The sequence below is a fragment of the Podarcis pityusensis genome (assembly GCF_964106645.2).
Source record: "Podarcis pityusensis genome assembly, chromosome: 7".
NCBI classification, from domain to species: domain Eukaryota; kingdom Metazoa; phylum Chordata; class Lepidosauria; order Squamata; family Lacertidae; genus Podarcis; species Podarcis pityusensis.
This window is the reverse complement of record NC_138031.1, coordinates 5,611,947-5,626,836: the sequence shown is the minus strand read 5'-3', so window position 1 is coordinate 5,626,836 and position 14,890 is coordinate 5,611,947. Positions and strand designations below refer to the sequence as shown.

The 14,890-nt window shown below is 45.6% G+C and overlaps 1 long non-coding RNA gene across 1 annotated transcript; it reads right to left on the bottom strand.

The window, feature by feature from the left end:
* Window positions 1–3,751: 3,751 nt before the first annotated feature.
* LOC308480955 lies at window positions 3,752–13,393 on the bottom strand. Its single transcript, XR_013988353.1, has 3 exons — window positions 13,112–13,393; window positions 11,231–11,309; window positions 3,752–3,860 (listed from the first exon to the last, which is right to left on the bottom strand). It is a non-coding gene; the product is annotated as an uncharacterized lncRNA (long non-coding RNA).
* Between the last annotated feature and the right edge of the window lie 1,497 nt (window positions 13,394–14,890).

Below are 14,890 nucleotides of genomic sequence, written 5' to 3'. Positions count from 1 at the left end.
TGCAGAGAGTTGGACTAGATGACCCTTGTGGTCCTTGCCAACTCTACAGTTCCGTGATTCTATGAACCTTGCCCAATGGTTGTACTGGGAATCAAAGGACAACATGGGGGGAAAGGGACCCCACTCTAAATCATACAGGGTCAGTGTAGAGCCCAGGAGACCCCAGAGGGCAGTCCCCCCATTTCCTCACTAGGGACCAGTTGTTGTTGTTTAGTCGTTTAGTTGTGTCCGACTCTTTGTGACCCCATGGACCAGAGCATACCAGGCACTCCTCTCTTCCACTGCATCCCGCAGTTTGGTCAAACTCATGTGTGAGTTTGTGTGGTGTAGTGTGAGAGCCAGTGTGGTGTAGTGGTTAAGAGCGGTAGTCTCATAATCTTGGGAACCGGGTTTGCGTCTCCGCTCCTCCACATGCAGCTGCTGGGTGACCTTGGGCCAGTCACACTTCTTTGAAGTCTCTCAGCCCTACTCACCTCACAGAGTGTTTGTTGTGCGGGAGGAAGGGAAAGGAGAATGTTAGCCGCTTTGAGACTCCTTCGGGTAGTGATAAAGCGGGATATCAAATCCAAACTCTTCTTCTTCTTCTTCATGCTGGTAGCCTCGAGAACACTGTCCAACCATCTCGTCCTCTGTCGTCCCCTTCTCCTTGTGCCCTCCATCTTTCCCAACATCAGGGTCTTTTCCAGGGAGTCTTCTCTTCTCATGAGGTGGCCAAAGTCTTGGAGCCTCAGCTTCAGGATCTGTCCTTCCAGTGAGTACTCAGGGCTGATTTCATTCAGAATGGATAGGTTTGATCTTCTTGCAGTCCATGGGACCAGTAGGACCTCCTATTTGCCAAGAGGCCATCATGGATGTGAGATGCACAGTGGCCTCTTGACAAATGGGAGGTTCTAGTGATGGTCTCCCCCAAACCCTAGGGTTGAAAGGAGACCAGACGTGCCTTCTGTTCACCAAGAGGCTGCTGTAGAGGTGGCATGGGGGGGCTGTCAAGGAAGCAACAAATATGGCATCCAAGGAGCATGGCACAACCGTCACTGCCACAGTCGCCGAGGTAGCAGTGACAGGCAATGCACTCCATGGAGACCAGATCTGTTGCTCCTGTGGATCTCTGAACCCTTCTGGCCATATGATTAATTAGGGTTTAAAAGCTCCCAGTTAAACATTAAAGGTAAAGGTAAAGGACCCCTGGATGGTTAAGTCCAGTCAAATGCAACCTATGGGTTGTGGCGCTCATCTTGCTTTCAGGACGAGGGAGCCAACATTTGTCTGCAGACAGTTTTTCCAGGTCATTCTGGCGCAACTGAACACTGAAACCAGAGCAGCGCATGGAAACGCCGTTTACCTTCCTGTCAGAGTAGTACCTATTTACCTACTTGCGCTGGTGTGCTTTTGAACTGCTAGGTTGGCAGGAGCTGGGACCAAGCAATGGGAGCTCACCCCGTCACAGGGATTCGAACCGCTGACCTTCTGTGGTTTAGACCACAGCACCACCCGTGTCCCAGTTAAACATTAGTCCCATTTAATTGGCTTGGGTGTCTCCTGGGAATTGATCTACATTGGATTGGACATGCCCTGGGTCATCCTCAGTCAGGTAGTGACTAATCTGGGTCCCCAGATGGGGGAGTGGGGGTGGCCCTTATAGATACTTTTAAGGATGGCAGTAGTATGCATCTCAGTATAAAGAAACTGTCATTGTTTAAGCAGTGCCTCCCTAACGATGCATTTGGGATGACCTTAAAACAATGCCTTCTGCAAAAGAAAAAACAAAAACCCAGGCGCTTCGGCAGTTGGAGCTGAAGAGAACATTCCAAGTGAAGCTATTACCCTACAGCTGTCATAAATCTTAATCTCTTAAGGGGCTGTCAAACTTATTTTACACATTAATTCATACTTCATAATAACAATTAGTCATTTGTGAAATTACAGCGCATAATTTGTTAGTTCATGCATTTGCAATTTGTTGCTTGCAATTAGTACTCTGTTTTTGTCTGGTGGGGATCCAGCAAGATACTTTAGGTGTGTACCCGCAGGTTTGGCCAAACCTGGGGAGAATTTTGATTCCTGCCCCACCCACTCATGCAACCCCAAACTACCGTATTTTTCGCCCTATAGGACGCACCGTCCTATAAGGCGCACCTAGTTTTTTGGGGGGGAAATAAAGGGTTAAAAATTATTTTTTCCCCAGGCGCAGGGCTGGGGGGGGGAGCCCAAGCTTCCCCCGACCCCAGCCCCCAAACAGGCAGCTCTCTGCAAGCCGTGGGAGCCCAGCGCTGGCTCCCGCTGCTTGCGGAGAGGTCCGCGAAGCCTGGACGCGCTGAGCTCAGTGTGCGCAGGCTTCAGCGTGCGGGCAACTCTCCGCAAGCAGCGGAGACGTCCACGAAGCCTGGAGAGCGAGAGGGGTTGGTGCACACCAACCCCTCTCGCTCTCCAGGCTTCAGCGAAAGCCTGCATTCGCCCCATAGGACGCACACACATTTCCCCTTCATTTTTGGAGGGGGAAAAGTGCATCCTATAGGGCGAAAAATACGGTACTTTTGAAAGCTGCCTCAATGTAAAATAGTTGGGTTAGGGTCAAGCCTCATGAAGAGCTAGAGTTCCAGAAGCACAAGGTTGAATCCAGTGAAGTCATTGCAGAGATGGAACGACTTCCACCCAGTGGAACTTCACCCCCTCTCCTTCCCCTGTGTGCCCCTTAGCCCCCACTTAATCCTGAGGCATCACACCTTTCTAGGATTTCATCCTCTCTGTACATCCAAATGGATTCCCATTATGGGTGCAAATGTTAAAACATCTACAGCAGGGATGTCCAACAGGTCGATTGCGATCTACTGGTAGATCCCCGGGAGGTTTTGGTAGATTGCGGTCGATCACAGGGTCCCTTTCCTTAGTGTAAGTAAAATAGAATCTGGACCTGCCCTGTCACTCCTCACTCCATTGTTTCACGATCTGCAGAATGGAAGATGGAGTTTACACAGTGATCTGTTGGCGAGTGGCTGTTGCCCTTTCTCCCTTGAGGTTAAAGGTAAAGGGACCCCTGATCGTTAAGTCCATTCGTGGCTGACTCTGGGGTTGCAGCGCTCATCTCGCTTTACTGGCCAAGGGAGCCGGCGTACAGCTTCCGGGTCATGTGGCCAGCATGACTAAGCCGCTTCTGGCAAACCAGAGTGGCGCACGGAAACGCCATTTACCTTCCCGCCGGAGCAGTACCTATTTATCTACTTGCACTTTGACGTGCTTTCGAACCGCTAGGTTGGCAGGAGCAGGGACCGAGCAATGGGAGCTCACCCCGTCGCGGGGATTCAAACCGCCGACCTTCTGATCAGCAAGTTCTAGGCTCTGTGGTTTAACCCACAGTGCCACCCGTGTGGTTTAACCCTTCAGGTTAGTCTGGAATTATCTAAAATCAGGGCTTTCCTCTTCACTAAAAAAAGCTCAAGAACATTGCCCTGTACCCCTAAAAATGGGGCTTTCCACCTCCCTAAATAAAGCTACACAACTTTTTCCTGAACCGGTAAAAAGGGGGAAGATCACTGCCAGTTATTAATTCTGTGAGTAGATCGCAGTCTCTTGGGAGTTGGCCACCCCTGATCTACAGCTACAATAGGCACACACACACACACACACACACACAGAGAGAGAGAGAGTCTTGCTTCCCCACCTCTCTCTGCTCACAAACCCCACCACACCTGGTCACCATCTTCTCCACACCTGACCAAATCCCACCCACTTCCACTCCTTCCTCCACAATTCACCCAAATAGCTCTTCCCTTAATGGAACAGAGGGTGCTTTCTACTCTCCTTTAAATGGAACTCCACTGGCGTTTAATGGGGGGGTCACATTGACGTTTCACCAAATTATCCTGGAAAGAATCATTTCCAAAATGGGGAGGAGTGAAAGATTGTCCCTGGTAAGTTAAATCAATAAGCCCCTATGTGTGTTTCACCTGACACTGCACGCATGTTTTAGAATATGAGCATGATTCTGTGACTCTAGTTTCATTTGAGTCCAAGGTGGTGGTGGTGGTAAAGAAGCATGTTCTCCAGAGGACAGAATTTGTGGAAATATTGGGAAGAACAGCTTCCTGTGACCCTTTCCCACCACAATGATTTATAGAAACGGGCTGCCATTTTGCACATTAACACAAAGCCCTGCTCCATTGTTGATTGATGGCTTCGGTAAGCTCAAACTCACATTTTTAAAACGTGGCTTTGATTAATATGCAAACGAAGTAGATTAAAATGAAGCCCTCACCAGAGTTTTTAAAGAATATGCATTTAAATTAAGTCATCAAAGGACCTTGAATATTGTATAGTCTAATTTTTCTTAATGGCATGAAGATGGAGCCAGCGTTTGAGGACTGCTTCACAGGGCATACTTTAGCAAACCCAAATTTGCCCGTGAATGTAATGTTTACAGGGGGCTGCAGACAATCCCAGTTTCCTAGCAAGTGTCCTGGGATGTCATGTGTGTGTTGCAAATTTGACAGGTTCCCTTGTGTGTTCATGCATTTCACTTTATACAGCAATCGCCACCGCTGCCCACAGTGACCAAACAGATGGTTCTGGGAGCTCCACAAGCTGAGTATAACATATAAGAGCAATGGTCTTCTCTTGCTTAGGTTCTCCAGCAACTGGTATGCAGAGACCTGATTTTTACCCCTGATTCTGAAGGTAGCATACTGCCATTGCAACTAGGAATGCCCACCGATTGCCTTATCATCCATGAATGTCTAATCCCCTTTAAAAGACATCAAATCCAGTGGCCATCACCACATATTGTGGCATTGAGTTACCACCAGAATAGATGAGCCAATGTCCCACCACCATTAAAACAAAAAGGGAAATAGCTCTGTATCATAGCCTGGTCTTTGCATGCAGACGGTCTCAGGGTCAATTCTTCACATCTCTCGTCTAAAGATGACAGGAGAAACCCAACACAAGAGATTCACAGCAAGGGAATGGTGGGTTAGATGGACCAATGACCTGATTCAATGGAAGGTCACTGGTTCTGTCTTCTGGTGATGAGGACAAGAAACATGGTGGTTGAAGCAATGCAGATTGCCTGCCCGGATTGGAGTGATTTAACAACTTGGGAGCTGCTGTGTTGTTAAACTTCAAATGATAAACTTGGACAACAGCCCAGATTGGAAGATTAGAATGAAGTCAGGAAAAGCTGCGCTGGTAAATAGACAGTTGAAAAAATATATATTTACAAATAAAGCTGTACTTGGTGGATGAAAGGACACATGATTTTTGACATGATTGTGAATCACATAGCCAGGGACAGAGAAATTTAAAGCGTTAAGACCAGAAGGCAGAAAATATGAAAACATCGAGAAGAGGCAGGACTGAAGATTTGGAGATATGCTTCAGAGGTCCAGACTATGGGAAGCCAGGAAAAAAAAATAATTACAATCTGGATTACAATTTGGTCTTTTTTAAATTTTAGTTTCTTGTTTTTAATTGGATTATGATATGGATTTGTTGATTGGCTGTTTTTATTGGAAAATCAATAAAAATGATTTATTATTATTTTTTAAAAAAGAAGCAATGCAGATTTCAAGGCAGTGGTGGATCCAGCTTGCAAACGGGAACCTTTTCTCCTCCATGGGCCAAATTGGATAGGTGAGTGGCAATACGCACCTGTCAATCACCTAAAGTCACAATGACACCAGGCAACCCACTTTTGCCCATGCAGTTTGAAATCAAACTGTGCAGGCGAACAGACGGTGATTGGACGATGGGTGCAACTTGCAAAGAGTTGCACCTAAGGCTTGCACTGCACCATATATGACCTTACCTGTCCCATATACGATCATTAAAGGAAGGGGAAGTTGATCTTTTAAAAACATACTTCAGCTGTATTGAAGTGAAATATAATAGGAGCACTGTCAGCAGTGAGACGTTAATGTGCTTAATGCAAATAAAGCTTCTCTCTCTTTTCTGCTCCCTCTCTCGCTAACTTTATTCTATTCAGTCGCAATCCAGTGACCCTAAAGGTTGAAGCGTAAGCATTCCAGTAAGTGCACCACCGTATTAAAATGTTGGGCAGAAATCCACATTTCAAAGAAAAGATTACAGCGCTACAGTTCGCTGCTATTTTTTTTGTTAAAAAGGTCATCACAACAAGCATCTTTTTAAAGGAAATTGTCGCCCTCTCTCTCTCTCTCACCACTTCCAATGTAATGGGGGGAGGCTTAATGGTGCTTGTCATAATCTCAAGCAGCCAAATTAGACACGCATATGTAATGCATTGCATTTACATAAATTGATTATTAGTTGAGATGGAAATTCCGTACAAGTTGCTTCCCGGTGCAAAAAATCAGGGCCTGCCCTTCTGTTGCCTCTAGCAAAAACTTTGCAGTCAGCTGAGCACCGGGGGGCTGGTGCCTTTGAGTGTATTACTGTAGCAGGAATAGCGAACTTGTGGCCCACCAGATGCCATTGGACTCCAACTCCCATCATTCCTAGGTGTCATGGGCGATGGTCAGGGATACTAGGAGCTGGAGTCCAGCAAATATTCAGAGGGCTGCAGGTTCACCATCCCTGTATGAATAATAATAATAATAATAATAATAATAATAATAATAGGTAGGTAATCCTTTGGTAATCCTCACAGAACTCTAGCCCAATGGCTGCCATTAATTTGATTTTGAATTGATTTTAGAATGCTATTGTGAGAGGTGTGTGCTGCCAAGCCGGCATAGATAAAAACTCCAGGCTCGCTGCCATTTACAATCTCTTTGATTTATTTACAAAGTTCAAAGAACATCTCCAGTGCTTCAGAGCATGTCCGACCCTGTCGGCGAAGATGCCGTGTCTGGTTTCTTTTTACTTTTTTTTGCCCAACATGCAAGTCTGCGGAAACCCCGCCTCTGATTTCCTCTGTTTACAGAATGACTGGTTCCGGGCTTAGCCTCCCCCTCCCTGCCTTCTCTTCGCTGTCAGACGACAGACTACTAATTATCTCTTTCGGCTCTCTATAAGTGCTGGTCTCTCGCCTTAGCTCTTTTATCGTTTGCCTCTCCCTGACAGCTATGTTACTTTTATTGTTGTTAGCCGCTCTGAGCCCGGCTTTGGCTGGGGAGGGCGGGATATAAATAAAGTTTTATTTATATTATTATTATTAGGTAGCCGTGTTGGTCTGACACAGTCTAAATAAATAAATTAAAAATTAAAAAAAATGTTCTGGGTATAAGCTTTCATGTGCATGCACATAAAAGCTTATACCCAGAACAAACTTGGTTGGTCTCTAAGGTGCTACTGGACATTTTTAATAATAATAGTATTTATTTATTTATTTATACATACATACATACATACATATTCCGCCCATCTGACTGTGTTACTCCAGCCATTCTGGGTGACTTCCAACAAATTAAATCACAGTAAGACATCAAACATTAGGAACCTCACCTATGTTAGGGTTCCAGTTCAGATTTTTAGAATGGAGGACAGAAATAGAGATTTCATTGGGGCAAGACTCAGCAAGGCCCAATGGCCCGCTCTTGACAACACTCAGGTTCAGAATGGGAAATATCAAAACCCTCCAAGTGTCCCTATTTTCCAGGGACAGTTCCAGATTTACAGAAGCCATCCCGGTTTCTGATTTGATCCTACAATGTCCCGGTTTTCCTTAGGACATCCCTGCTTCATCAGAGAAATGTTGGGGGGTATGGAATTATTCGACCCCTGAGCCAAGGAGAGAAGTAACTATTCAACCTTTAGAAGACATCTGAAGGCAGCCATGTATAGGGAAGTTTTTCAATGTTTAATGTTTTATTACATTTTTATATATGTTGGAAGCCAGTCTGATAGGTGGGGTATAAATATTGTTATTGTTGTTGACTAGGACGTACCTATTTTCTTTGAAGAAATGTTGAAGGGTATGAAATCTATATATTATTAACCAGTGCTTTTTTCTTAAAAAAAAAATGTTTAGGGGTACTCTCATTTTCCTACTCATATTGAAATACTGCCCTTCAATGAGGCCAAACTTAGATTCACAAAATGTTTAGGGGTATGCGTACCCCTGCGTCACCCCAGGAAAAAGAGCATTGTTATTAACTCAAATTGTGTGACAACACATGCTTCTTTTTTTAAGCCTCGGATCAGCTTTGGCCATTTGCACATTATTTTCACAAATAACACATTTTTATGTACACTTTAGGGATGCAGGTGGCGCTGTGGGTTAAACCACAGAGCCTAGGACTTGCCGATCAGAAGGTCGGCGGTTCGAATCCCCGTGATTGGATGAGCTCCCGTTGTTTGGTCCCTGCTCCTGCCAACCTAGCAGTTTGAAAGCACATCAGAGTGCAAGTAGATAAATAGGTACCGCTCCAGCGGGAAGGTAAACGGCATTTCCGTGCGCTGCTCTGGTTCTCCAGAAGTGGCTTAGTCATGCTGGCCACATGACCCGGAAGCTGTACGCCAGCTCCCTCGGCCAATAAAGCAAGATGAGCGCCGCAACCCCAGAGTTGGCCACGACTGGACCTAATGGTCAGGGGTACCTTTACCTTTATCTTTATGTACACTTTACTCTTTCTTTTTACTCATTACTTGGCTGGTGAAGTGCAGTACAACTGCAAAATTCAGAGAAGTTCACAGGATGTCTGTGTTTCGGTTCACGCATTGCTTCAAAAAGTGCAAATTAGGGAGATTCACCTTTAAAAGTGATTCGAATTGTGTCGCTCCCCCATCCTTACATATGGCTAACAAAAACAGCCATATGGCCTTAGCCACAGTATCCTCCCCATGGCTCACCCACGGCAACCCAAACACTTCCTTCCCCCTTGTCTATTGGCTAAAGAGAGCCCTGCTCTGTGCCAACAGACTTTCGCTCCATAGTTTAGACTCTAAATGAGGTGAAATATGGGTAGGATCTCCTCAGAAGATGCTAAATGGTCCAGGGAAACTCATGTAGGAGGCAACATTTCCTAGAATGATAAACATCCAAGCTTCTCGGAGCTCTGAAAGGTCAACATTTACAACTGGGTATTGAAGCAAATTGGCAGCCATTGGAGCTGATTCTGGGCAGCGAGGAAGCAAATATGGACCTGCCAAGAAATGGGCTGCCCAACTCTGCCCTACCTGAAGCTTCTGAATGATGCAGAGCCCATTGCAACAGTCTAGTCGGGATGTTATGCATTCTTGTGTTTTAGCTAATATTTCTAATTGCCTTCAAAAGAAAATCACTTCTTGTCTCTCTGCCTCCCCTCGGTTTTCAGGTAAAAAAAATCCAGTAAAAATTCTCTTTGATAAATAAACATATGCAGCCAATCTAAAGTTCTCAAGGCCATCCTCATATCAATGCCCAGCACTCATGCTTACTGATGAGAAGATGTGACACCTAATAATCAAACCATGTCCCTACATAGTTTTGGACCTCATTAATTTCAGTAATATAATTAAGATGCAATAGCTGCCCTGTCAATTCTAAATTATATGTTGATAGGAAGCGGCAGATCATGAGTGCCAAATCAGGTAAATTGCAGTTGGAAGAGGCCACTGTTTAGATAGCTTGATCCTAAACTGAGCATGTGAGGTTGAAGGGAAACTATTGTGTTTTTAATATTCTGTTGGGAGCCACAAATGGGTGGGGTATAAATTATTATTATTATTATTATTATTATTATTATTATTATTATTTCCTTATGCCAGGGCTGGGGACCTTTGTCAATCTGAAGGCAGCACTTCAATCTGGAGAACCTTCCAGGGGCAAGTAAGGACATAAGAAGGGCTGTACTGGATAAGGTCAATGGTCCATCTAGCCCATCCTGGTCTCACAGTGCCAACCAGCTGCCCTGTTAGACGCTGGGTAGATGAGGAGGAATGGTGGAAACCGCCTGATGAAGAGCCACTCAGGGAAAGCCCAGAGGAAGATGACTTGGATCCAGGATCCTGGTGGTGGACAACCGGACACACCACAGAGGAGAAGGAGATCTGGGAGGCACTGGAGACTGGGAGCTTGGAGGAAAAGAGGGAGACAAGTAGGTGCTCCAGCATGGAGCGAAGATGGGAGTCGGACTTAGCAGCTTTACCACAGAGTCCCCTCAGAACAGTGTTTCTGCTACCAGCCTGCCAGCAGCTCCCACTTGGAGAAGACAACAAACACTCTGTGAGGTGAGTGGGGCTGAGAGACTTCAGAGAAGTGTGACTAGCCCAAGAGGACAAAGAGGGAGATCCCTGGCTGCGTCCTGCTTTATGGGGCAGGCCACACCCCCGGACCAACCCGATTGGCTGCCTAGGGGGTGACGCAGCCGAGAATCCCCCAATTGTGTGGGGCTGGCCTCCCACCCCCCTGTGCACATGGAGGGCCCATGAAGCCCTCAACCCCAAATCCTCCTTAAGGCGGAAGTGGCTTTGTTAAAGGTAAAGGTAGAGGGAACCCTAACCATTAGGTCCAGTTGTGACCGAATCTGGGGTTGCGGCGCTCATCTCGCTTTATTGGCAGAGGGAGCCGGTGTACAGCTTCCAGGTCATGTGGCCAGCATGACTAAGCCGCTTCTGGTGATCCAGAGCAGCGCACGGAACGCTGTTTACCTTCCCGCTGGAGCGGTACCTATTTATCTACTTGCACTTTGACATGCTTTCGAACTACTAGGTTGGCAGGAGCAGAGACCGAGCAACGGGAGCTCACCCCGTTGCGGGGATTCGAACCACCGACCTTCTGATCAGCAAGTCCTAGGCTCCATGGTTTAACCCACAGCACCACCGCGTCCCATATTAGGAGGCCCTTACTCCACCCTCCTCCCCACAGATACCATTTCTGGACTGGTTTAACCATCCATCCTTCTTCACAGGGAACTCTGGGGATTGTAGCTGTGGGAGGGGTGCGAAGGTGGTGGGCTCTCCTTCACGGGATGTTTTTAAGCATATGTTGGATAGTCCTCTGCCAGGGATTCTTTAGCTGTGATTCCTCCATTGCAAGGGGTTGGACTAAATGATCCTTGAGGGTCCCTTCCTACCCCACAATCCTATGACTCTATGAGAAGCAGGTAAGAGTCTGGGAAATGAGATGGCAAAGAAAGGAGTTTCGTTTAAGGAAGAAAGGAGGTGTGGAATCATATGAGAAAGGAGGTGCTCCATTAAATGTGCCCTATTTTCTCAAACAAGTTCACCACTCCCTGTTTTGTACTCTGAGCTCCTGCTGTTTCCGCTGCAGAACCAGAGGTTCAGTATATTCCACCCTTTGCTGCAGTCAAACCCAGCAGCTGCAGAAGACACACACTTTGAGCACGGAGCGCTGTAGCCTCAAACACCTGAATTTTCTTCCGCCAAGAAATCCCCACGAAGCTGGAACCCATGATCTGCAATTACATTTTTAGATCATTAGAAAAAATGGCTGAGCTGCTGCCATTACCTGCTAATGGGAAGGAAAGGCAATGTTTATTCAGGGCAAGCTCGAGTTCTACAGTATAATACAATCGCCTTTTTGGTAATCGGGGAATCACAAAGTGCTCTCTCGCCAGGCGTGCAGAAGGCGATTATTTCTGATCATGGTCCTCTCTGGAGGGGGATTCAAGTCTCAAAGTCCTAATTAACAAGCAGAGCTCAAGTACCTGCAAGCCACAACCCACCTTCCTTCTAATAATGGTTATTGCTCCCTTCACAAGAAAACCATCTTGCTAACCTACTGATCTCATTGCAGTCCTGCAAACCATCCAGTAAAGCCATTGCTGGGTTCTCCTTCTTGCTAGACTTCAGCCCCCAAATTCATCACTCCCCAGGGTGTAGGTCAAAGGGCATCACTCCCCAGGGTGTAGGTCATATGCCCTTTTGACATATTTTGTGTGCATGAGCCCAGCCACTGAGCCTCATGGGCTTGCCGATCAGAAGGTCGGCGGTTCAGGACTTCCGGGGAGGCACCTTCGGTAATGGCGGAATTCCTCTGATCGGGAGGAATCTGCTCCGTGGGAATCTGGGTCTGGCCGCCACGGCGAAGGCGGAGACCCGTTAAAATCACAGGCGGGAGAAGCCTGTGAGCGTGGGATTCAGCGGGCACCTTTTGCGCCTCCCCTACTCGCGGGGAAACCCGGTTTTGGGGGTCCGGAGCGACATGGGGTGAGCGGCGCGGTGCTTCGAATCGTCTGCTTCTTCCACGGAGCGAAGCCGCATAGCTGTTGCCAGAGAGCGCTGACCTTTTCCTGTGGACAATTTGATTTTAAAGTAATTACCCGTGAGTAGAGCTGAAGCGGAAGAATTGGATTTCTAAATGTTTAATTTGGCACCGTAACGGGGAGGTTCAAAACAGGAAGTCCGCCTTCCCCTTTTGTAAATAGACTGAGGCAATGAAGTTGCAAGCTGGAGTCCTGGAAAGCCTTTTGTAAAAGACTAAATTTCCATCGGCAAAGAACATTAAACCCCCTCTTGGAGGCAGGAAAAGAGAGGGGGAAAGTTGTGGACTGAGTATGCCTGTAGGAGAGAGCGAAGAGAGCTAAAAATACCGCCGCTCTGACCCTGGAAACGGGCTGCTAGCAGGACTGACGTCTTTTGGAATGTTCATTGACAGCTAGCTAAACAAGAGAAATACATTGTTTCTACTGTCTCCGGCTGCTTTAAAAAGGAGTAAAAGTAACTGAAAATTGAAACTAACTTTGGATTGTTTGAATTGTGTCTAAAAGAGGATACTATTGACTATTACAAATAGAAACTGTTTCCCCCTAGTGGAAGCCTTTGAAACTGGTTGCTTTACAAGAGCTGGGCTAGGGGAATTTCCAGCTGCAAGTTAAAACCGTGAGACTCTGGGACTGACCTTGAATCTCTTAAGTGTTATGGTAAATGGAAGAGGAAAAACAGACCAGTCAACTGCTGACAAAACATTAAGGTCTGGGAGGACTTGGCAACAATCCAGGAGAGGTTCATCATCAGGCCCCCCTGCTCCTTCTGTTGCTGCCTTTGTACCAGTACATTTAAAACTAAGAGGAATGTCGACAGAAGAGGCTTTAGTGGCTGCACTATATAAGATAAATGATTCACTGGATCAGCTTAACAGGAAAATGGACGTGATAAATGCGAAAGTGGATGTTCCAATTACTAAAATTAACTTAAATATAGAAAGTATAAATAATAGCAATACAGAAACCACCCAGAAATTGATACAGGAACCTACTTTGATACGGCAAACTGCAGAGGAAGCCAGGGAAAAAGCCGTTGCTGCTGAATGTAAAGTAACACAACTGGAGAGAAAGAGAAAGAGAGCCCCAGCCCTACAGAGGCAATTTGATGAACATAAGTTGACGCTTGCTATGATTGAACTTAAAGAAAAACAGACAAATTTGAGGATTAGAGTTCACCTTTGGTGGACATGCCCAAGGATCAAGACACTTTGGGAGATGATTCATAACGAAATGAAAAAGGTATTTAAATATACCCTTTTGAAGAAACCAGAGGCCTTTCTCCTGGGCATGGTTGGCCAATTGGTGTTAAAGAAGGATAGAACTTTTTTTACGTATGCAACAATAGCAGCAAGAATATTCACTGTGAAGTATTGGAAGACACAAGATTTACCCACCCGGGAAGAATGGCAGATGAAGTTGATGGACTATATGGAATTGGCGGAAATGACTGGCAGAAATCCGAGACCAGGGAGAAGAGTCGGTGGAAGAAGACTGGAAAAAGTTTAAGACTATTTATAGAAATACTGTAAAAATAATGAATGTTAGAAAAATGTTGGAATGAAGTTATATGGCTTTAGTAGAAATGCTATAAGGAATTAAGTATAAATAGATTAATAGAGTATTAAAGGGAAAAATAAGGTTAGAATGTGTTAAGATAATTATAGGATAGAAAACAGAGGAAAATGGAAAGGAATTGCTGAAACAATTAACAGAAGTGGAATACAAAAAGGGAGGTGTGAGGAGGTCGTGGAAATAAGTGAATGAAAGATAAAATATGGAAATTGTTCTGTGTTTTAAATGGTTTGTGTCTTGTTTTGTTAGTTTTATGTGTTAGTGTTTTGTAGTGTTTTTGTATTGTATTGTATTGTTGTATTATTTTTTTTTGTCTTTCTGTTTTGTTGTGTTTAAACTGTTGGAAAATTAATAAATATTTTTTTTTTTTTTTTTAAAAAAAGAAGGTCGGCGGTTCGAATCCCCACAACGAAGTGAGCTCCCGTTGCTCTGTCCCAGCTCCTGCCTACCTAGCAGTTCAAAAAGCACACCAGTGCAAGAAGATAAATAGGTACCGCTGTGGCGGGAAGGTAAACGGCATTTCCGTGCACTCTGGTTTCCGTCACGGTGCCCCATTGCGCCAGAAGCGGTTTAGTCATGCTTGGCTACATGACCCGGAAAGCTGTCTGTAGACAAACGCCAACTCCCTCATCCTGAAAGCGAAATGAGCGCTGCAACCCCATAGTCGCCTTTGATTGGACTTAACCGTCCGAGGGTTCTTTACCTTTACCTTACCTTTACCAGAAGGCAAGTATCTTTGCTGAATGGTAGGCTTCTTTCTGCTATTTTTCTCCTTTTTCACCAGCCAACTCCTTATTGCATGCATGCTGGTACATGCAGAGCAATTGGAAATAATAATAGTAACAACAACAACAACAACAACACTGTATTAGACTGTGTACAGCGTACTCACAACACACAAACACACAAGAAAATATTAATAAAGACAAGAAAACTGAACTCAGGTGTAAATACACCTGGAATACTGTGTCCAACTCTGGGCACCACAATTTAAGAAGACTATTGACAAGCTGGAAGGTGTGCAGAGAAGGGTGACCAAGATCATCAAGGGCCTGGAAACCAAGCCTGATGAGGAATGGTTGAAGGAGTTGGGTATGTTTAGCCTGGAAAGAAGGAGACTGAGAAGAGATACATATGATGGCCCTTGGGAGATTGTGGACTCTCCTTCCTTGGAGGTTTCTAAGCAGAGGCTGGCTGTC